The 20,905-nt window shown below is 42.5% G+C and overlaps 1 protein-coding gene across 2 annotated transcripts in view; it reads right to left on the bottom strand.

Annotated features, from left to right (window-relative positions):
• The window catches only part of ANXA11 (annexin A11), a 102,844-nt gene that overhangs the window by 72,600 nt on the left and 9,339 nt on the right, over positions 1-20,905 (bottom strand). Inside the window, exon 2 of one of the 2 annotated variants that reach the window (XM_089682512.1) lies at positions 5,290-5,469. The exons of the other annotated variant lie outside the window; for it this stretch is intronic. The gene's annotated coding sequence lies outside the window, so the exon portion shown is untranslated. The remainder of the gene's footprint in view (positions 1-5,289; positions 5,470-20,905) is intronic. 2 annotated transcript variants of the gene reach the window in all.

Consider the following 20,905-nt stretch of genomic DNA (forward strand, 5'->3'; position numbering starts at 1 on the left):
AATGAGTGTTATCACAGAATTTAATCACCAAATCTTCTTAGTTACAGTGATCAGTGAGGGGTTTAGAGTATATGAGAGTCAGTATTACCTCCCATTCCTTCAGTGCAAGGGATTATTACTGGTATGCAAGGAATCTGCCGATGCTATAAATAGTAATTTAAATGTATTAGTGGTCCAACTGATGTGATCTAACGCAAATCAAATTTCAAAGCTATATTTAATTATATATAAAATAAAACCTAATAAATAAACAGTGTACCTCCACTTTGTGATGGTTTTTAAAGCAATCATTTCCCTACAGTTACCCATACGTATTCATTTCACTTCTAACTCCAAGGGTATACTGTCAACTTCAAAGAGAACAAGATAAAGTAAAACTCCAGCCAGAACTTATTTTCTAGTTTTCCTAGGAATGGGTTGGAGCCCGTCCGGTTTTTTTTCTTGAGGCCTGTGTTCCTGCTGGGCAGAGATCTCATTTGTCCTGGAGACTGTTGTCATCAGGAGAGAAAGACAAAATGTTGCAGCTGTTATTAGAACAGCACTAAAGGGAATATCTTCCACTTAAGATACTTGTTCTGGTGACAACTGTGAAATGAGCACAAAGAAATGCAGAGGGGGTGTCATCAGTAACGTATCTAAGAATGTACCCTTGTGGCTACAGGAAGCCAGTGTCCAAAAAAAAAAAAAAACTTGAAAAGAACTCAGGTTATAGCAAGACTGCTAGTCTTAATTTTTATGGACAGTATACTGACAGGAATGGTACCAGCTGAATGGCGAAGGGCCAAGATATATTCCTGGAAACTACAGACCAGTCAGTCTAACACCGATAGTATGTAAACTATCGGAGGGGATGATAAGGGACCATATCCGAGAATTTGCTGATGAAAACCAAATTATTAGTAGTAAAAAGCATAGATTTACAAAAGGTTGTTCTTACCAAACCAATCTCTTAATATTCTATGAGAAAGTGAGTTACCATCTACATAAAGGAAGGCCAGTGGATGTGGTATATCTGGATTTTGCAAAAGCATTCAATACAGTCCTCCAAAAATGCTTAATTTACAAACTAAGGTCATTAGGCATGCACCATAGGGTTTGTACATGGATAGAAAAACTGGTTACAGGGGCACGTCCAGAGGTTGCTGGTAAAAAGCATGTACTCAGACTGGTCTGGAGTGGTAAGTGGGGTACCACAGGCTCTGTACAGGAAGCAATTCTGTTTAATGTATTCATAAATAATATAAGGGCTGGCATAATTAGCTCAATTTCAGGGTTAACTGACGATACAAAGCTAAGCAGGGCAGTAACTTCAAAACAGAAGCTTTACAAGAAGACCGCATAAAAATAAGAAGTTGAACAAATACATGGCAAATGAGGTTTTATGTTGAAAAATGTAAAGTGATGCACTTGGGGGCTAAAAAATGAATGCAAGTTACTTGCTAGGTGGGGATTTCTAGGACAATCCAGGATGCAATGCCAAGCTGCAGCGAGCAAAGCTAGCAGGAATTTAGCATGCATAAAAAGGGTATTAACTGAAGAGACAAAATTGTAATCCTGCCACTTTACAAAACTCTAGTTCAGCCACATCTGGAGTATGCCATCCAGTTCCCGTCAACAGTCCTCAGGAAGGATGTGCTGGAACTGGAGCGAGTCCAGAGAAGGGCAACAAAACTAAGGGAACTGGAGGACCTCAGTTACGAGGAATGACTACAAAAGCACTAAATTTATTCTCTCTGGAGACGACACTCTAAGAGGAGATATGATAGTGATATATAAATATCTTATTGGGGATTCTAGCATGAGGAATAAACTATTCTGTTTCAGGGAGTATAAGACGACACAGAGCCACTCAGTGAGATTGGAGAAGCAGTTAACCCTAAACTGCATAGAGGGTTCTTCACTGTTAGGGCAGTAAGGCAGTGGAACTCCCTTCTACAATTGTTGGTGTCAGCAGGAAGTATTGATAGTTTCATAAAACTCTTGGATGGGCTTCTTGGTGAACACAGTATACAGGGATATAATTTTTAATATGAATACACACCCACCCCACATAGGTTGAACTGCATGGAGTGGTGTCTTTATTCAACCTTGCCAAGAATGTAAAAGGGATCTTGCCTATGGGCCTATAGATGGAAATAAAAACTGACAGATGTTCTACCCCTTTCTCTGTTCTGGGAAGTTTTGGCTGGGGCTACACTAAGTTAAATGACAGGCAAAATATAAATCTAACATGGAAGCCTTTATATGTTAGTTTAATTGTTTAATTATGACTCTTTAAAGTGAAAAAAAATTAAAAATCCTATTCAAGTATGTATGGTTAACTCAAAAAAAGTACCTTCTATTTATCGCAGCCTTCTCCAAATTCCTATATTTTTGTTGCTGTGACCAGACTTTATGTTAGAGGGTGGCTACATTTGTTCTCCATGGTCCCACTTTAAGTAGGAACATCACCCTCTCTTGCTTGCTCCTGAAATGGATTGTGGGCCTTGCAGCATGCACAAAGCAGTGCAAATGACTGTCACTAGCATGCACAGCTCATTCCAAACATAAGTGAGGGTGAAAAGGAGAGGTTCAAGAGTTTACAAGGCAGAAAAACACAGTAAGAATCAACTTCATGAAAATAGATTACAGGGCCATTAAATATTCGGTGTATGTATTATTTTTGGAAAGTATGATTACTATTAGTGTCACTTTAAGTATATAGATTATTGTGCTAAACTACTTTTTATGCATCTCCTAAGGCAGGTCTTGACAAATTTGCTTTGAATCTAGGAGCCAGCTATAAACGTTAGGAGACAATTTTCATCTTTAACTAACAAAGCTTTACTTAGCATTATGAAGGAGGTCTGGTGATAGAATTATTGCTCTCATTCCAGCGTGCACAGTGATATGTAACGTGTATCGCAATCAATGTTTTCAGGTGTAGGAGCTCCGGGGGGGGGGGGGGGGGGGGGGGGGGGGAATTTTATGTTTTGGTGAGAGGTTCTCTTTAATGAGACTTCCCTGTGCTTCACTGAATGCAACACACATCGCACTGCATTAAATTCTTTCCCAGCCTTGACAGTGGGGACCCAGAAGTGATGTCATAAACGTCACTTTTGGGTCTGCTCACCTCCCTGCCTTCCACTTGCCGGCACCTGCTATGCGGGTCCTAGGCCCGCAGATGGGCAAGTGGAGCCTGGGATACATAATCGGGGGGGAGGTGCGCTCACGCGATGTGTGTAACAGCGGCTTTGTCCTTGGTGCTCACCATGCAGCCCATGGCGGCAATGCTTCATCCTCCTCCCGCCCAATCACTGATCACCCAGAGAGCAGAGCTGACAGCCTGCAATACCCTGCACTGCCCTTATGAAACAGGGAGCTGCACACGAAAGTTCAGGGCCCACCCCTGACATCCGATCCACCCCAAGAGGACACATTTGACCCTCCCCAATCAGCTGCACAGCTTGGCCCCATGAGGTGTCAGCAGTGAATGGGCTGACAAAAGCCCAGGCACCAGGACGCAATTGCTAGTCGCCATGGCAACCTGGTGCCTGGGATTTGTCAAGCTCTTTCCTAAGGTTTAATTCACACAGTCGTTAAAAAATGCAAATACAAGTATTTTTAAATTACAGATCTGAATGTGTCTGCATTGTTTTCAATAGAGCTATTCATAGAGGTGCGGAAACATGAGCTGCTGTCAGATCCACAACACAGAATACAAAAATCTGCATCTAAGAACATGATCTTTACGTGCTAACTCATGTACACACATGTGCACGTGCATAAAATTTTGTCTAAACAAAAGGGGAAAATAAAATTATCATGTATACATATTTACAAACGGAAACAAATTTTAATGCAAATATTTTATTGATCATGACCCTGACCGTTAGGCTGATGACACATGGGCGATTCTGACACATGTGCGATTCTGCCATTAGTGACAAAATGCTAGAAGCAGGATCACTAAAAAGACTGTATGTGTGTCTCTATGGAAATCGCTCCCTCTGTAGCCAGAAACAGCAAAATGTCGTTCTGTCTCTGGCCCAAAATCTGCTAATGCTTAATGGCTAGCGATGGGAATGACATCACGCTGCCTCAGCTACAGAGGGACCAATTCCACGAGGGTATATACAAGCAACTTCCCAGCGATCCTGCCGCTGCGGATTTTGACAAAACGGTCAGTGACAGGATCACAATTGGCCGAGTCACCCATGTGCTAAGTGAGCTCACAATCAATACCATGCTGGGACAATCAGAGAATAAGACAATGAAACTACCACCAGTACCTGAGTTGCAGGAAGAAACCAGACCATCCAGAAGAAACCCAAGCAAACATACGAGAATATAGTACATAGAGAGTACAATTTGTCCGAGGTTTTATAATGTCACTAAATTTTCAAATGCAGATCTCAAGCTGCCATATCCTGTATGGTGCACATGAAGTGTAATCCATAGCAAACATTGCATAGTGGGTCACATTAGACACACTACAATTCACTGTGCATTAAAATGTCTTCATATACATACATACACACACATGTACTACACATGAACACTCTCCTGACATATGTGTGAGTGTTTGACTGTCACAGGTAACAGACACTTTCATAGCTAAAGTCCTTGGCAACTTAGGCCATACAACACTTTCAAGACAGTAGGGTGCCAGCAAGTGCCAATTGTTGCTGTACTAGGCTTGATAAAGTGCGGAAGCAAACACAAATGTGGGCTGGTGTCTGAAGCTGGTCATAGATGGGTAGAATTACGAATAAAAATTCCTTAAAAAGGAAAAGAAGGCTTGTTCATTTTTCACATCATTACAGAGTCAAATCGACGTTTGTTTTCGACCACAGTTGAGAAAAATTTCTATTCTGCTTCATCAAATTTTCTCATCAAACACACACATTTCTAATCGTGTATGTGGTTCTAGTTCCATAAAGTCCATTCATTCCAATATCATATGTTAAAACGAAATCCTTTGAACAATATTCAAATGTTCTGAGAACGTTTTGAGAATTTTTGTACAACTTTTCCTAAGAATTTTCGCTTGAGATTCTATCCATGCATGGTCAGTTTTATATGGTGCTTCTTATGTCAGCCCATTATAAAAAGAGGAAAAACTGGTGTTTTGTTTTCCTGTTGTATGTACTGCTGGCTGCTCTGTAAACAGCAGACAGACAAAGGGAAAACAAAACACTTTTTATCTGCTTCTTTATTGATGATGTAGCAATATCATTCCCACAACACAGACTTTTGTTTACTAACAAATAAGGTTACATTTCAATGTCTTTTAGAAACTCACTCTACCTTAAATGTTTGGGATTCTGGCAGAATAGACTTGTCAGGACCAGATAAAATGTTCTCAGTATCTGGCAGTTCCTCTGGTATGTGGACAAGATTACTGGAAATTTCTCTGATACAGCCAAGTCACATGAACAGAGCCTTTGCTACTTGGCATTTCCCTACATTCTCATGCTGGAAGAAGATCTGTAAGAAAATGAGTCTTTGTTACATTACACCTTTCAACAGCAATGACACTTAGGCTCCATTCACACTTGTGCGACTTCAAAATCATGTGGTTTTTACCGCGACTTTGACCAAGGATAATTGTTTCTGCTGTACAAAGTCGCACATAAGTCGCATGTACAACATTCAGGTGCAACTTTTATGCGACTTTGGGGGGTTTACATTGAAGTCTATGGCCCTCAAGTCGCCTGAAAGTCGGACCAAAGTTGTGCAGGAACTACTTTGAAGTCGCACAGATATGAATGGTATCCATTGGGAAACATGGGGGGTGACTTGTCATGCGACATTGGACCCCAGTCGCATACGTGTGAATGGAGCCTTAACAGGGAAGTTGCTAAAACTGGAGCAAGCAGAATTTGGAGCAGCTGTGCATAGTAATCAATCAACTTCTATTGTCAACTTGTGCAGTGAAGCTTTGAAAATGAAACGAGAGGTTGGTTGCCAAGCACAACTGCTCCAGATTCTGGCTGCTTCAACCTTAGTAAATTGCCCTTTTAGAGTATTGTACACATCAAGAAAGGTAGAGGTGTCCAAAAACCATATTCTTCCATGTTTTACCCATGATGGAAAATTAAAGTACATGTAAACCTAATTCCTACAATTACTTATAAACTGGAACACATTAAAAGTGAAGCATGCACTTCAGGTGGATGCAGCATCGATCCGATCGGTTCCTCAAATCAAGCAAAAATGCATGCGCACATGCATAGGTATAAATGGAGCTTTAACCTGCTTCTAAAGTGTTAGCTTAGCAGCTCCTGTGTAAAGAGGTGTAAAATCCCCAGTGCTTTCTAGCCTTGGAGGGCCAAACATGCCACTAACAGCCACCAATACAAGTGAAACGCTGTACACTGCCATGCTTGTAAACTCTGATGGCTTTTACATTAGCGTTCACTCACACATACAGTCATGGCCGAAATTGTTGGCACCCTTGATATTTTTCCTGAAAATCAAGTATTTCACACAAAAAAGGTATTGCATTAACACATGTTTTGCTATACACATGTTTATTCCCTTTGTATGTATTGGAACAAATATAAAACAGAGGCAGAAAAGCAAATATGACATAATGTCACACAAAACCCCAAAAATGGGCTGGACAAAAGTATTGGCACCCTTAACTTAATATTTGGTTGCACACCCTTTGGAAAACATAACTGAAATCAGTCGCTTCCTATAACCATCAATAAGCTTCTGACACCTCTCACCCGGAATTTTGGACCACTCTTCCTTTGCAAACAGCTCCAGGTCTCTCTTATTGGAAGGACACCTTTTCCCAACAGCAATTTTAAGATCTCTCCACAGGTGTTCAATGGGATTTAGATCTGGGCTCATTGCTGGCCACTTCAGAACTCTCCAGCGCTTCTTTGCCATCCATTTCTGAGTGCTTTTTGACGTATGTTTGGGGTCATTGTCCTGCTGGAAGACCCAGGATCTTGGACGCAAACCCAGCTTTCTGACACTGGGCCCTACAGTGCGACCCAAAATCCTTTGGTAATCCTCAGATTTCATGATGCCTTGCACACAGTCAAGGCACCCAGTGCCAGAGGCAGCAAAACAACCCCAAAACATCATTGAACCTCCACCATATTTTACCGTAGGTACTGTGTTTTGTTCTTTGTAGGCCTCATTCCGTTTTCGGTAAACAGTAGAATGATGTGCTTTACCGAAAAGCTCTATCTTGGTCTCATCTGTCCACAAGACGTTTTCCCAGAAGGCTTTTGGCTTACTCAAGTACATTTTGGCAAACTGTAGTCTTGCTTTTTTATGTCTCTGTGTCAGCAGTGGGGTCCTCCTGGGTCTCCTGCCATAGCGTTTCATTTCATTTAAATGTCGACGGATAGTTCGCGCTGACACTGATGCTCCCTGAGCCTGCAGGACAGCTTGAATGTCTTTGGAACATGTTTGGGGCTGCTTATCCACCATCCGGACTATTCTGCGTTGCAATCTTTCATCAATTTTCCTCATCCGTCCACGACCAGGGAGATTAGCTACAGTGCCATGGGTTGCAAACTTCTTGATAATGTTGCGCACTGTGGACAAAGGCAAATCTAGTTCTCTGGAGATGGACTTGTAACCTTGAGATTGTTGATATTTTGCCACAATTTTGGTTCTCAGGTCCTCAGACAGTTCTCGTCTCCTCTTTCTGTTGTCCATGCTTAGTGTGGCACAGACAGACACACAATGCAAAGGTTAAGTGAACGTCTCTCCTTTTTATCTGCTTTCAGGTGTGATTTCTATATTGCCCACACCTGTTACTTGCCCCAGGTGAGTTTACAGGAGCATCACATGCTTGTAACATTCTTATTTATCCGCAGTTGTGAAAGGGTGCCAATACTTTTGTCCAGCCCATTTTTGGAGGTTTGTGTGACATTATGTCGAATTTGCTTTCTTTCCTCCCTTTTTTTGTTTTGTCCCAATACACACAAAGGGAATAAACATGTGTATAGCAAAACATGTGTTAATGCAATACGTTTCGTGAGAAATACATGATTTCCTGGAGAAATATCAAGGGTGCCAACAATTTCGGCCATGACTGTAGGCATACAGCATTCCTCCCCTAATGTACCACTTTCAGAGAGAAGCTCTATATGCACACGCATGGATAAATGTCAATGCAGAAGCCATCTGTGTTATCCCAAGCATGGATGCATACATCTATTCACTTGTATTGGTGGCTGTGCACAGATTATGTGTTTCCCAGGTGCCAGACAGAGCCAGAGATCACCTCATCACATAGGAGCTGATAGGCATCAGTGTCTATGAGAGCTCATACACAGCATGAATTTCTTCTCCCCTGTGAATGCATACACACAGCTCACTTGTTCAGAGTCACAGTCCCATGTAAATGAGGGTGGGCACATTCCACAAGACACCCTGCTTTACACTATAATCTGGCAGGTCAAAGTTTTAGGAGGAGCTGGAATTACTAGTATTTCTCGTACAACGTGGGGCAGAGCAATCTGACGAAACACATGCACTGTTACAGGACTGCAGAGTACGTATAGCTGAAATCTGATGCAGAGTTTAGGATGAACATACAAGCAACAAAGTATAAAAATCACTTGTCTGACTTTTTGATGGTTCCTTCATGGACTCAACTAATTTTGAACGGATTTTCATTTGAGTACCAAGTCAATTTCTCGAATTTTACTAGTACAAACTTTCTACTTCTGGATTAACTTTGACAAGTGGATGCGCATAAAACTAGTACTACATGGAAACGGAAAGGCGTGGGGTCCGTCTAATCTACACTACAGGGAAGCGGAGAGGCGTGGGGTCCGTCTAATCTTCACTACATGGAAGCGGAGAGACGTGGGGTCCGTCTAATCTACACTACATAGAAGCGGAGAGACGTGGGGTCCGTCTAATCTACACTACATGGAAGTGGAGAGGCGTGGGGTCCGTCTAATCTACACTACATGGAAGTGGAGAGGCGTGGGGTCCGTCTAATCTACACTACAGGGAAGCAGAGAGGCGTGGGGTCCGTCTAATCTACACTACATGGAAGTGGAGAGGCGTGGGGTCCGTCTAATTTACACTACATGGAAGTGGAGAGGCGTGGGGTCCGTCTAATCTACACTACAGGGAAGCAGAGAGGCGTGGGGTCCGTCTAATCTACACTACATGGAAGTGGAGAGGCGTGGGGTCCGTCTAATCTACACTACATGGAAGTGGAGAGGCGTGGGGTCCGTCTAATCTGCGCATGCGGCGTTTCCCGAGCGTTGAAAATGCTCCGCAAACGCTGGACCAACGTTTGCCAAACGCTATAGGGGCATTTGGCAAGCGATGGTAAAACAGTCAAGTGTGAACGAGCCCTAAGTCCAGTCAAAAATATTGTTTTCTCAAATGCCTATAATGAAGTTTGAAAGGTGTTACCGCTCCGCAAATGCCCCGCAACCACACCGCAAACGCCGGCCGGCGTTTGGAGCGTCACCATAGACTAGAATAGGAGGCTTCAACGCCTCCTGACTCAAAAAGAGGCGTCCGTTTTGCTGCGACGCTAGCGCTCCCGTTAGAACAGCACCATGTGATGCAATGTGCAGAATTGTCCGAGGCATTTGGGAAGCGGTAAAAACGCTTCCCAAACACCTCTCTGCCGCCTGCACACAACGCTAGTGTGAACGTAGCCTTAAACATATCCAGTAAAAAAAATTTAAAAATCACACTTCATCATAAATTTAGGCCAAGATGTATTCTGCTACATGTCTTTGCAAAGAATAAAAGTCCAATACGTGTAAATGAATTGGTTTACATTAAAATTATAGCGTTTACAAATGGCGGTATAGATACTGGAATTTAATTAAATTTTTTTACTAGTAATGGCCGCGATCAGAAACTTATAGCGGGACTGCGGTGGACATTCTGACACTGGGGGGGAACTGACTTGGTGTCACTGTCTCCAGTGACACCAATACAGTGATCAGTGCTAGAAAAAAAAAAAAAGCACAGACACTGTACTAATGGCATTGGCCAGGAAGGGGTTAATATGAAGGGCAATCATAGGGTTAACTGTGTGCTGGGAGTGTTTTACATAGGGGCTGTGTCAGTGTGCTTCACTGTAAGCACACTGCTTTGGATGGCTGTGCACAGCCATCCAAAGCAGCGTGCCCGAGCTGACAGGGAAGAGAACTGTTCGTAAACAAAACAGTCCTCCTTCCTGTCGGAGATGCTTGGTAATCACCGGGCGCCGGTGAGTAATCACCAGCTGGGACCTGATGATTAACAGCCAAGAATAGCAGTGCAGGTAGGGCTTGCGCGCACCCCCAACCCGGAAATGCAAAATCACGTCTATATACACACTTGTGTACCCGATTTTGCGCACCCGTGCCACCCTGTAGCAGTATTTCTGCTACAGTGCAGTCGGGAACCGGTTAAAGGAGAAGTGTGGGAATACTAAGAAAAAAAAAAAAAAACATACAGTGGATATAAAAAGTCTACACACCCCTGTTAAAATGTCAGGTTTCTGTGGTGTAAAAAAATGAGACAAAGATAAATCATTTCAGAACTTTTTCCACCTTTAATGTGTCCTATAAACTGTACAACTCAATTGAACAACAAACTGAAATCTTTTACGTGGAGGGAAGTAAAAATAAAAAAAACCTAAAATAATATGGTTGCATAAGTGTGCACACCCTTAAACTAATACTTTGTTGAAGCACCTTTTGATTTTATTACAGCACTCAGTCTTTTTATGTTTACTCACCCTAAAAGATTTCAGTTTGTTTTTCAAATTAGTTGTACAGTTTATAGGTCACATTAAAGGTGGAAAAAACTTCTGAAATTATTTATTTTTGTCTAATTTTTTTACATCACAGAAACCTGACATTTTGACAGGGGTGTGTAGACTTTTTATATCCACTGTACTTCCTTACCTGCTGGAACATCGGCCTGATGCTGCAAGCTGTCGTGGCATGTCCTGCTTCTTGGGTCCGCTCTGAGCAGAGTGGTGACTGTCAGTCACCGGATCTGTGATCTGCACCTCCAGCACTCACTGGAGCGCTGGACTGTGGAGGGGGTGGAAGAAGCTGGCTTAGGCTCTGCTGAGAGGCTGAGTGAGCTGCCTGTTATGCAGGCCATAGATGGGTCGTTTATTGGCCAAATTTTCGTCCGAATGAAAAATCGGCCAATATTCACACCGTTAGTTGGGCAATGTCATCAGACGATTTTCGCGGTTCTTCTCGTTTCTTTTTATCGGTCATGCTGGAAAATCTACGAAAAATTGCAGTTTTTCGTAAGCATTGGTGGCAGCAACAACTGGTTATTCGTTTATTGGCCGACAATTCGGCAGATAAACGTCCTGTCTATGGCCTGCATAAGGCATCTGGGTGGATCCCGGTATTATTGTTGGGATCCCTCTAGGTTCTGGAGCAGCTCTGTGATATCAGCCTAGAGCAGGCTTTAGCACACTGTAGGCTGACTCTGGGTCACAGGACAGCACAAGTATTTCCAATCCTGGAATGCACAAGAGAAGTATGACCAAAGAAAGCTTAGGCCGTACCTCTTTTATTCACTATGAAGAACACACAAGTTTTCAGAAAGATGCTATTTAACTTGTTCAAACTAGTGTACTTTCAGAGGTCTGCCTGCATAGGTCATAAAATAAATGATCTGCAAACCATCTTACCTGATCAATATGCCTCTAGTACAAACACAGACACACAGAAAGGAAATGATAAGAAATGTCCTCATAGCAGTGGTCAGAATGTAACCTTTGCTCCAGTTTCCTCTTCTGTCCAGCTATCATTATAATCTGATTTCTCAGAATAAACAGCCAGGAATTAAATGCTTAGCAGAGTAAGATCACAAAATCACGATGGCATTTTGTGAGGCTTTGCCTTCAATTCTTTGGGTTAGGACTTCAATAACTACTAATCTGATATTAGCTTCATTTGTGACAAACATCTTTGTAAAGGAACATCAAAGCAAGTTTGCTGAGCTATACACTACACCAGGGATCAGCAGCCTGTAGATCACAGTCTGGGGTTGCTGAAGTGCCATTCCAGAGCATCAGAGTGCAATGCAGAGGGACTACTTGCAATGGAGCTGTAAAGGGAGCAAGAGCCGCTTAAGCCCATGCCTCCTCTGTAGTGCCGGCTCCTGTCCCATGCGGAGTGATACCAACTGCACTCCACCTCTTATCCCGGCTAGCGGTCTCCAGAGTGGTGTCAGCAGCAGGAAGGAAGAGATATTCCGGTCAGTGTGAAGCAATACTGTGAAGCATAATAGTATAGGGCTGCTTTCACTCTGATGTGCTGCGGTTTACCCACACTGCAGGTTCAGTGCAGTGTACCTGCAGCTTTCCTGTGGGTTTGCTGTGCTTATCCATAGACTTGTATAATATCTTGTGGGTTTGGTACACTTTCTGAAAGCGCATCACACCTGCAGGATATAATAGAAGTCTATGGCAGTGCAGCTAACCCCAAAAAGTCGCAGATGCACTGCGCAGCACCCACGGTGCAGGTAAACTGCAGCATATCATTGTGAAAGCAGCCTTATAGGGGGCTCAGAACAGTAAGGGTCCATTTTCATTTGTAGTTTGAATGTGGTAAACCCCATAGTTAAGATGTGTTTTTACCACCCCTGCCCCAACTGCACCCCCTTTAGCTGCAGTGTCCTGCAACCTTCTGTAGTACAGCAAACAAGGGGTTTAAGCAGACAGTGTTGTATTGCTTTCTCATCACCTGCTTGGACCCTTGGACCCCGCAGAAGAATGTAGTTATGGGCATTTGCAGAGTGGCCCCATTTACTTGAATGGGTTGCGATTGGCAGGCGGTAGCACCCATTAAAAGCAACAGAAGGTTTATTTCCTGCTGCAACATGTGTACACCTTTGGCTCAGCAGCTGACGGGGATAGGGACTGGGGTGATAAAGCTGAAACTCAACTGCAGGGTTTTCCCACCCCCCAACTTTACATATTTACAAGCCCTAAGGGTACCGCTGCCGAATGCAACTAAGGGCTCATTCAGGTACTGCTGCTCCTCTGAAAAGCGATCCAAGTGTGTTTGTCAGGTGGTGAGGAGGCCATATGTTGCCTTCTCACCACCGGATTTAAACCCATGATTGCCGTGCAATGCACACGATTGTGACATGGTAGTACAACAATTAGAGGTTTAAAGTAGGTGTGAGGAGGCAACACTGTGCCCAGTGATCTTTGACTTCTCCCATGTTGTTCAGGTAGATCTCCACCTCTTAAGGTTGCCTACCCCTGCACTACATGTTACAGCATCAGAGCATCAAGAGGCACATTGTAGAAACAGCTTTAATACTGCTGGTCAAACTTCACTTTCACTAAAATGGTATTAAACTTAAAAATAAAACTATTATATTGCAGCATGAAAAAATATTAGATGTGGTGGCTGCCTTAGTTTTCCTTTTTTACCTTTTATTTTCACCTGTTGATCCAGCCAGTAAGGCCTCGTTTATGCTTATGGTTGGAGGGCAGTAAAACCATGTGGTTGAGCTGCAGCTTTACCGCCTCAAACTGCTCTACCTTCGCTGCAAAAGTAGCAGAGGGGGGTGTCCATATGCTTCGGCCATTATGCTTTGCATGAAGGTGCAAAGAGCAACGTTGGTCCCTAAGTCTGTTGTTTTCCAACTTCCTTTAACTGACCAAGCTGTCCAGACAAAGTAGCAGGAAGCCCTGGTTCACACCCTATTGTCAGAAAAAGAACCATTCAAATCAGTGTGACTCAGAGTTTGCAGTGCTGCACCAATTTGAAAAAAAAATAATAATCCTGCACTATTTTTTGCGAATGAAGATGCGACTTGCTCAGGAATCTGTGCATGAAGTCAAACAGATGTCAGCCAAGTCGCACTGACATGCGGATTTGAATTGTGTGACTTGAAAAGATTCAGTGTGAACAACAGAGTGTTGAGACAAACCATTTAACACCGACGGGGTGCTTTCAATGATCAGCTTTGATTCATTTTTTCAAACCTTTATCCCAAAAGAAAATAAACTATTGCTGTAATTGTTTAAAAAAAGTATTAGCTGGAGTTTGGCTTTAAAGCGGAAAGAAAGGTATTATTAATACTCACCTATCCAATGGTCCCTCGCTGGTACTGGTATATTCTTCAGAGTAGCGGGTCTTCGGGCCTCTTCATTGGCCAGCATGGGATACGCAGGAACTAGTCATCCTGGCACGCAGAGACCAGTCTGGAACTGTAAACGGAGCTCTGCACCAGAGGACCAGAAGGTTGTAAAAGCGATCCAGCAGCTAATTAGCCACTCAGATCGCTTTCACTTTATTAATCATCGTCAGCTGAAAAAAAAAAAAAAAAGATACTGTGAGAATGCCTGTAGCTGCAGGAATCATCCAGCATGGGTACGTCGCTGAGGCTGAAGTAGTTAAAATGCATCCAGAATTATACACAGTTTGTGCCATGTAGTCCAATGGCCCAAGTTCAAACTGGTAAGGTTAGTTCCAACAAAAGTACAACCTGCTGCATTTTCTTTGTCCAGAATGCATCAAAACACACATAAGTGCCTGTAAATGCACCAGAATGCATATTGTTCTGAATGATATTGAAGATTTTTCAAGTGTCAAAAAAGGAGGAAAAAACTGCAAAGAAAATATAAAAAATGCAGGTAAACGTGTAGACAAAAACGCATCCAATAATGAGCAAAAGTAAAGGCTGGAGCCAGTGGAAATCAGCTAAAGTCCTTTATTAAATGTGGTGACAAACAGCAATAAAACCAGCGCATTTCGGCCCTCAGGTCTTAATCATGGCTGTCATGATTAAGGCCTAAGGGACGAAATGTGTTGGATATTTATGGCTGTTTGGTAATACATTTAATAAATCAGGGCTTGACAAATTTGCTTCGAATCTACGAACCAGCTAAAAAAGTTAGGAGCCAGGTTTTGTTCTTTTTTAGCGTAGCATGGGTTGTCAGCGCCTGGGACTTCACATGATGCGATTTGTCACGCTACAATCAAAACTGCACCACGTCTTAGGCGCCATTGAAAATAATGACACCTGAACCTGCGTTTTTTTTAGATCACGGCGATTCTGCGATGATACGAAATGCTCAGGTGTGAAGTGAGCTGTCCTGGTTTACACATGTGCAATTCTGGATTCGTTTTGAAACTCAGATTCACAGCAGGCTAGATATTTTGTGTTCCTATTGAGGTGGTTGACACAGATGTGATCCATATGCATTGTGTTTTGAGTGCCATTATGAAAAGGGTCCTGTGCGAGTTTGTAGCAGTGTGTTCCAGACTCGCAAGTGATAATGCAGAGTGGCATGCAGAGACAGATGTTCACATAGGATTGCTATTGACAGTTTCCCCACCGACATCTACGGGGTGCGGTTTCCCCACCGACGTCTACGGGGCGCGGTTTCTCATTGAAGTCTATAGGAGGCAGTGCGTGAATCCAGGCACCAGGATGCAATTTCTAGCCGACATGGCGACCTGGGATTTGTCAAGCCCTGTAATAAAGGACTATACATTTTAATTGATTTCCACTGGCTCCAATCTTTTCTTTTGCTCATTACGGACCAGATCACCAGGTGAAAATAAATAAAGCCTAAAATTGGAAAAAACAAATGCAGACACCACATTTGGGTCTCATTCACACAGTCGCTGCTCTCTTCCACAGACAGCTATTGGATCATATAGTCATCACCAGTCTGAAGCCAGTTTTATAAGGTTCAATAACCTGTGCAGTGAACTAATTGACTTTCACATTGATTTTATCCTGAGAGCTGATAATAAAAGACATTATAATACCTATTTAAGTGATATAATAACGCTACTTACAGAGAAAACCAAATATAACATGTTAACATTATGAACCTTTGTGAATGGAGAACTAAGAGATACCGCCTAGATAAGGTGTGGTATCACATAAATATTAGCCAAACAAAAAAAACTGCTTTGTGAACAGAGCCAGAAGGCAGATTGTTGTCCCAAATGGCCCCATCAAATGCCTACTTTAACCACCTCAACACCGGGCACTTTTACCCCCTTCCTGCCCAGGCCAATTTCCAGCTTTCAATGTTGTCGCAATTTGGATAATTGTGCGGTCATGCAACACTGTACCCATAAAAAAATTTGTATAATTTTTTTCACACAAATAGAGCTTCCTTTTGGTGGTATTTAATCACCACTGAGTATTTCTTTGGTGAAAATACCCCAAATTAGTATATATTATTTAATAGTAAAATGCTACAGTGAGCGCTCTAAAACATAAGCAGCTGAACATTCAAGGAAAACACATAAAACCTAGTAAAATAGCATAAAATATAAAATGCAGCGCTAACAGGTAAACATACAAGGTGCCAATGATACAAATACACAAACAATGTAATAAAATAAAATTCTGTGACAGTGTTCCCTGCGTTCCCAGTGCATATGATAAAGGTGGAGCCCAGGACGTCGTGACATCACGCCGCCGGTGCCATGTGGAGGCCTGGCGGCCATCTTTGAATTTGGATGGTCAGTCATTCATATTTACCTGACACTGTGATTCATTGCATCCTTGCTATACCTGCTTTAATAAAGATTTAACTTATAATACTACACTATGAGTATTTCCCTCGGTCTCCTGTGAGGAGCTTTTCAATTTTCAGAGCCCTGATGTGATCCATTCATCAGCTCCAGAGAGGGGAACGTTGTAGTTATCAAGGATTTCTTACCCACACATCCCTGGAAAGGGATCTCTGGCCTTTTGGATCCTACCTTCACCATATGAGGGCACTTCATCCTCACTATCTCCAGTTCCAGTCCATAGTCTGACCAGAGAGAGGGGGGATCTTCAGGATAATCACACACCGCGTATTTTGAATACGCCTCTGGTTAGTGCGCATTTCTATCATATGCACTGGAAACGCAGGGAGCACCGTCACAGAACTTTATTTTATTACATTGTTTGTGTATTTGTATCATTGGCACCTTGTGTTTACCTGTTAGCGCTGCATTTTATAGTATATATTATTTATTCTGTAGTAAAGTTATAGAGTCCACAAACCATGGTATATATATCTGACAATCGATCAATCCTCATGTAGTGACGGCCTTTCTTGAGGCCCTGTCTGTACCATGTGACTGCTTTGACCAATCACAGCTAACAACATAATTGTATACAATGGATAGCATGACAGGAAACTATTCATTGCATACAATTGTCGTGATCTGCTATGATTGGTCACAGCAGTCACATGACACTGGCATCGGGCCAGTATAGTGATATGTCATCAGCTGTGTCCCGTGGACACAGCCAGTGACAGAACGCTCTGCTGCGCGGCTCCTTCTGACAGGATGTCAAATGACACCCACTCAGGAGGAGGAGCATCCCGCCCAGCTGTCAATCTGCTATAGGCTGGGCGGGAAGGTGTTAAGTGGCAAGCAGAGACAATCCGATGAGATAAAATCAATCTTCACAGGAACATCCCAGGGCAGCAATATGGGAGCTGCCATTGCACACTTGCTTTTAAAGGTGCAGTCTCTGGGGCTGTCAATCTTGCCCTTCCTTCACTACTTGGTTAATCACTGACCTAGGATAAATGTTCTGGCTTTTACCGACTGACCAAATAGAGTGGCAAGGAAATCCCCCCGATCACACACCGTTATAATTCATGGCAGTTCCCACATTCCCTTCCTGGAAGGTTCCCTTTCAGTCAAGGTATCCTTGGCCAGACTTTGTAAAGTTAGAATGCTCTGATGCTAGAACATGTACAGCAGCCATTTTGAATTCTGTAAGGCTTATTCATTAAAAAAAACAGTGCAAATTTCAGTAAATTATAATCACTAATGAAAAGTGAGCCTGTTGCTGTTATAAGTAAGGCTGATATCAGAAGGGTGACTCTGCTGTTAGCAATCTTACTGCTGACAATATGTCAAAAACCCTAATGGCAGGATCGCCAACAGGCTGCCTATTGGTCTATATGGAATCAATCCCTCTGTAGCCAAGGCAGCAAGATGTTACTCCCATCGCTAGCAACAGATTCAGCAGCATTAGGGCCTGAAACATTTGCTGCATCTGGCCACAGAAAGAGGGATTCCATAGGGACAGACAGACAGTCTCTTTAGTATTCCTGCTGCAGGCAGTTTGTCTCTTATTATTATACAGGATTTATATAGGGCCAACAGTTTGCACAGCGCTTTACAACGTGATGGCAGACAGTACAATTACAACACAATTTAATACAGTAGGAAACAGATGGCTCTGCTCGCTACAGCTTACACTCTAAAGCAGGCCATAGACGGGGAGAAAACCAGCCGTTTTTTGTTTTTTTTTGAAAAACGAAAAATCAGTCGGTCAATCAGCCGACATTATCACTATTGGTAAAAAAAAGGTCGGCTGATTTTCGTCCCGTCTACGGTCGGCAATTATATAGAACATATGCAGAAGAAGAAATAGAATATGCAGAAGAAGATGAAATAGAATATGCAGAAGAAGATGAAATAGAATATGAAGAAGTAGAAGAAATAGAATATGAAGAAGAAAAATAGAATACGAATAAAAAGAAGAAATAGAATATGCAGAAGAAGAAAAGTTGCAACAATGTATCTATTTGTATCCATTTCGGATACAGATGTTTCTATTCGGATACAAATAGATACAATGTTGCTATACTTTTAAATGTCAAATATAATATCGGACTGAAATTCTTATTTTTTCTTCCTCTTCATATTCTATATTTTCTTTTTCTTCTTCGATTTCTTCTTCTCATTCATATTCTATTTTTTTCCTTTTCTTCTTTCATGTCACTGCTCATGCGCATTTTTAAATATCGGAAAAAGATCGGCAAATTTGTCCACCACTACCGCGAAAATTGGCAGAACGACAAATCTGGTTGATTATTTTCCAGCAGGACCGATAATCTAAAAGGTCAAAAATCACGAAAAACAGCCTACCGATTACCGCACTAACGATCCGAAAATCTGCAGATTTTTTTTTTTCCGGCCGATTTTGGGTCGTTTTTCATCTCGTCTATGGCCCGCATAAAAAGGAGGGTCAATTGATACAAAAAGGTAATAACTGTGGGGGATGAGTTGATGGCGAAAATAAAGTACAGAAATTAGGTGGTGGCAGGAAAAGCTTGTCTGAAGAGAAGGGTCTTCAGGGATTGTCTAAATGTAGACAGAGTATGAGAAGTTTGGACAGATTGAGGTAGGGAATACCATAGCATGTGATAGACTCGGGAGAAGTCCGGGAGGACACTAGTTTTATAATCACCTGTGTGTCATCAGTCTTAAAGGATGGATTGTGAAATGTTGTTACAGGTTGCTACACTTGGCACATCTTTATTACAACTACTTACTGTATAAGCATATATTATGCAACAATGTATTGGCCAAGAATCACTAGTTACATTTTGCAGTCAATTCTCTGAAAGTCAAGGAAGACTCCGGGTAGCAGTCAGTAGTGGTGCCATTCTGCTAACTTAGCCAGCTCTGCTCAGGGCAGGCTTGATTGCATCACAGATTTGTACATGTGTATAAGGACCTATACAGAAAGACTTAGCATTTAACATTCTTTTAAAGTGACTGTAAAGAAATTTTATTTAGGACACCAGTGCGCTGATCTGCGTTTTAGCGCAGCTGTAAAACGTAGATCGGAAGGACATCTGAAAAACTATTTTCTAAATGTCCTATTCACACCATAAAGCTGTGCATACATGTCAACGGAAGTCAAAATGTATGTCAACTGACATTAGCGTGCATTAAAACGGGACTAAAATAAAGGGAAATGTACATGCATTTTCCATACATTTTAGCCCAAGTCAGTGTGATTTGGCTCTTAAACTATTCGCTGCCAGGTCCATACGCTGTATGGACCTGACAGCAGGGGGGTTTTATACACAATCCAGTGGCTGCAGCCACCGGGATTGTGTATAAAACTGACAGGCAGACTCCTGCCTGCCAGGTGGAAGCAGTCAGATGTCTCCACTGCCGCTGATCGCTTCCACAGCCCCCGAATCCTCCACCAAGTAGCTGGGCTAAGCTTGCCCATCGGCTAGCCCGGAGAGAGCCAGGGCAGGTGCCAGCGGATGGAGGGGAGAGAGGACGAGCATCCCGCTCCCCTCTCCTTCTTTGTGTGATCTGGAAAGCGACGTCCAGATGGGTCACGGCTGTCACTTTCCTGGTTAGAATAGCCAGGGAAAGATGCATTGCACCCCAGAGGAGACATGCAGGATCTTTTGGACCCTGCATGTCTCAATAGAGATCCTGTAACCAAAAAATCATTACATATGGCATTGTGTTCCCTATGTGATGGGAAAAAAAAAAATAAAGTTACACCCAAGCACATAACACCTCCCTTCCTCCCCCATATACACATACGAACATATAAACACATGCATCGGCGCAACTACTTGTGAAAATGTTGATGCGTGTCAGAGTAAGAACAATAATTCTAGCACCAGGCCTTCTCGGTAGCACTAAACTATGACCTACAGGGGCTTTTGAAGTGTTGTCTATAGAAATCATAGGGTACTGAAGTTTGCCACAATTTCATATACGCACACAAATTTAAGGTTTGGCATGCTGGGTATAGATTTACTCGGAACAACCTCGTCTTTTATATTTTGCCAAAAATGTGGGTAATTTATTACGTTTGTTTTCCCTAAAATTGTGATAATCACTGAAATTCTGCGTTTCCATGACCTTAACAATAACATTGTATGACATAAAAAAATTGGAAATACCACAAATTTATTCTCTAGGGTGTCTGCTTTTAGAAAATAAATAATGTTTTGGGGGTTTTGTGTAATCGCTAGGCCTAAAATGATTTTTTTTTTTAAATGCAAAAACTGCTCTGGCAGTGAGCTGTGCTGTCTGTGTCCATAGACACACACAGTGTGGCTTGATCCTGCTCCTCGATCCCTCCTCGCTAGATTTGACTTACCAGTAGCAGGAACCAATGGCTCCAGGGCTGCCGGCGGGCA

This window comes from Staurois parvus, unplaced genomic scaffold (genome assembly GCF_062004578.1).
Source record: "Staurois parvus isolate SC_StPar_1 unplaced genomic scaffold, SC_StPar_1.0 ptg000291l, whole genome shotgun sequence".
NCBI lineage: Eukaryota > Metazoa > Chordata > Amphibia > Anura > Ranidae > Staurois > Staurois parvus.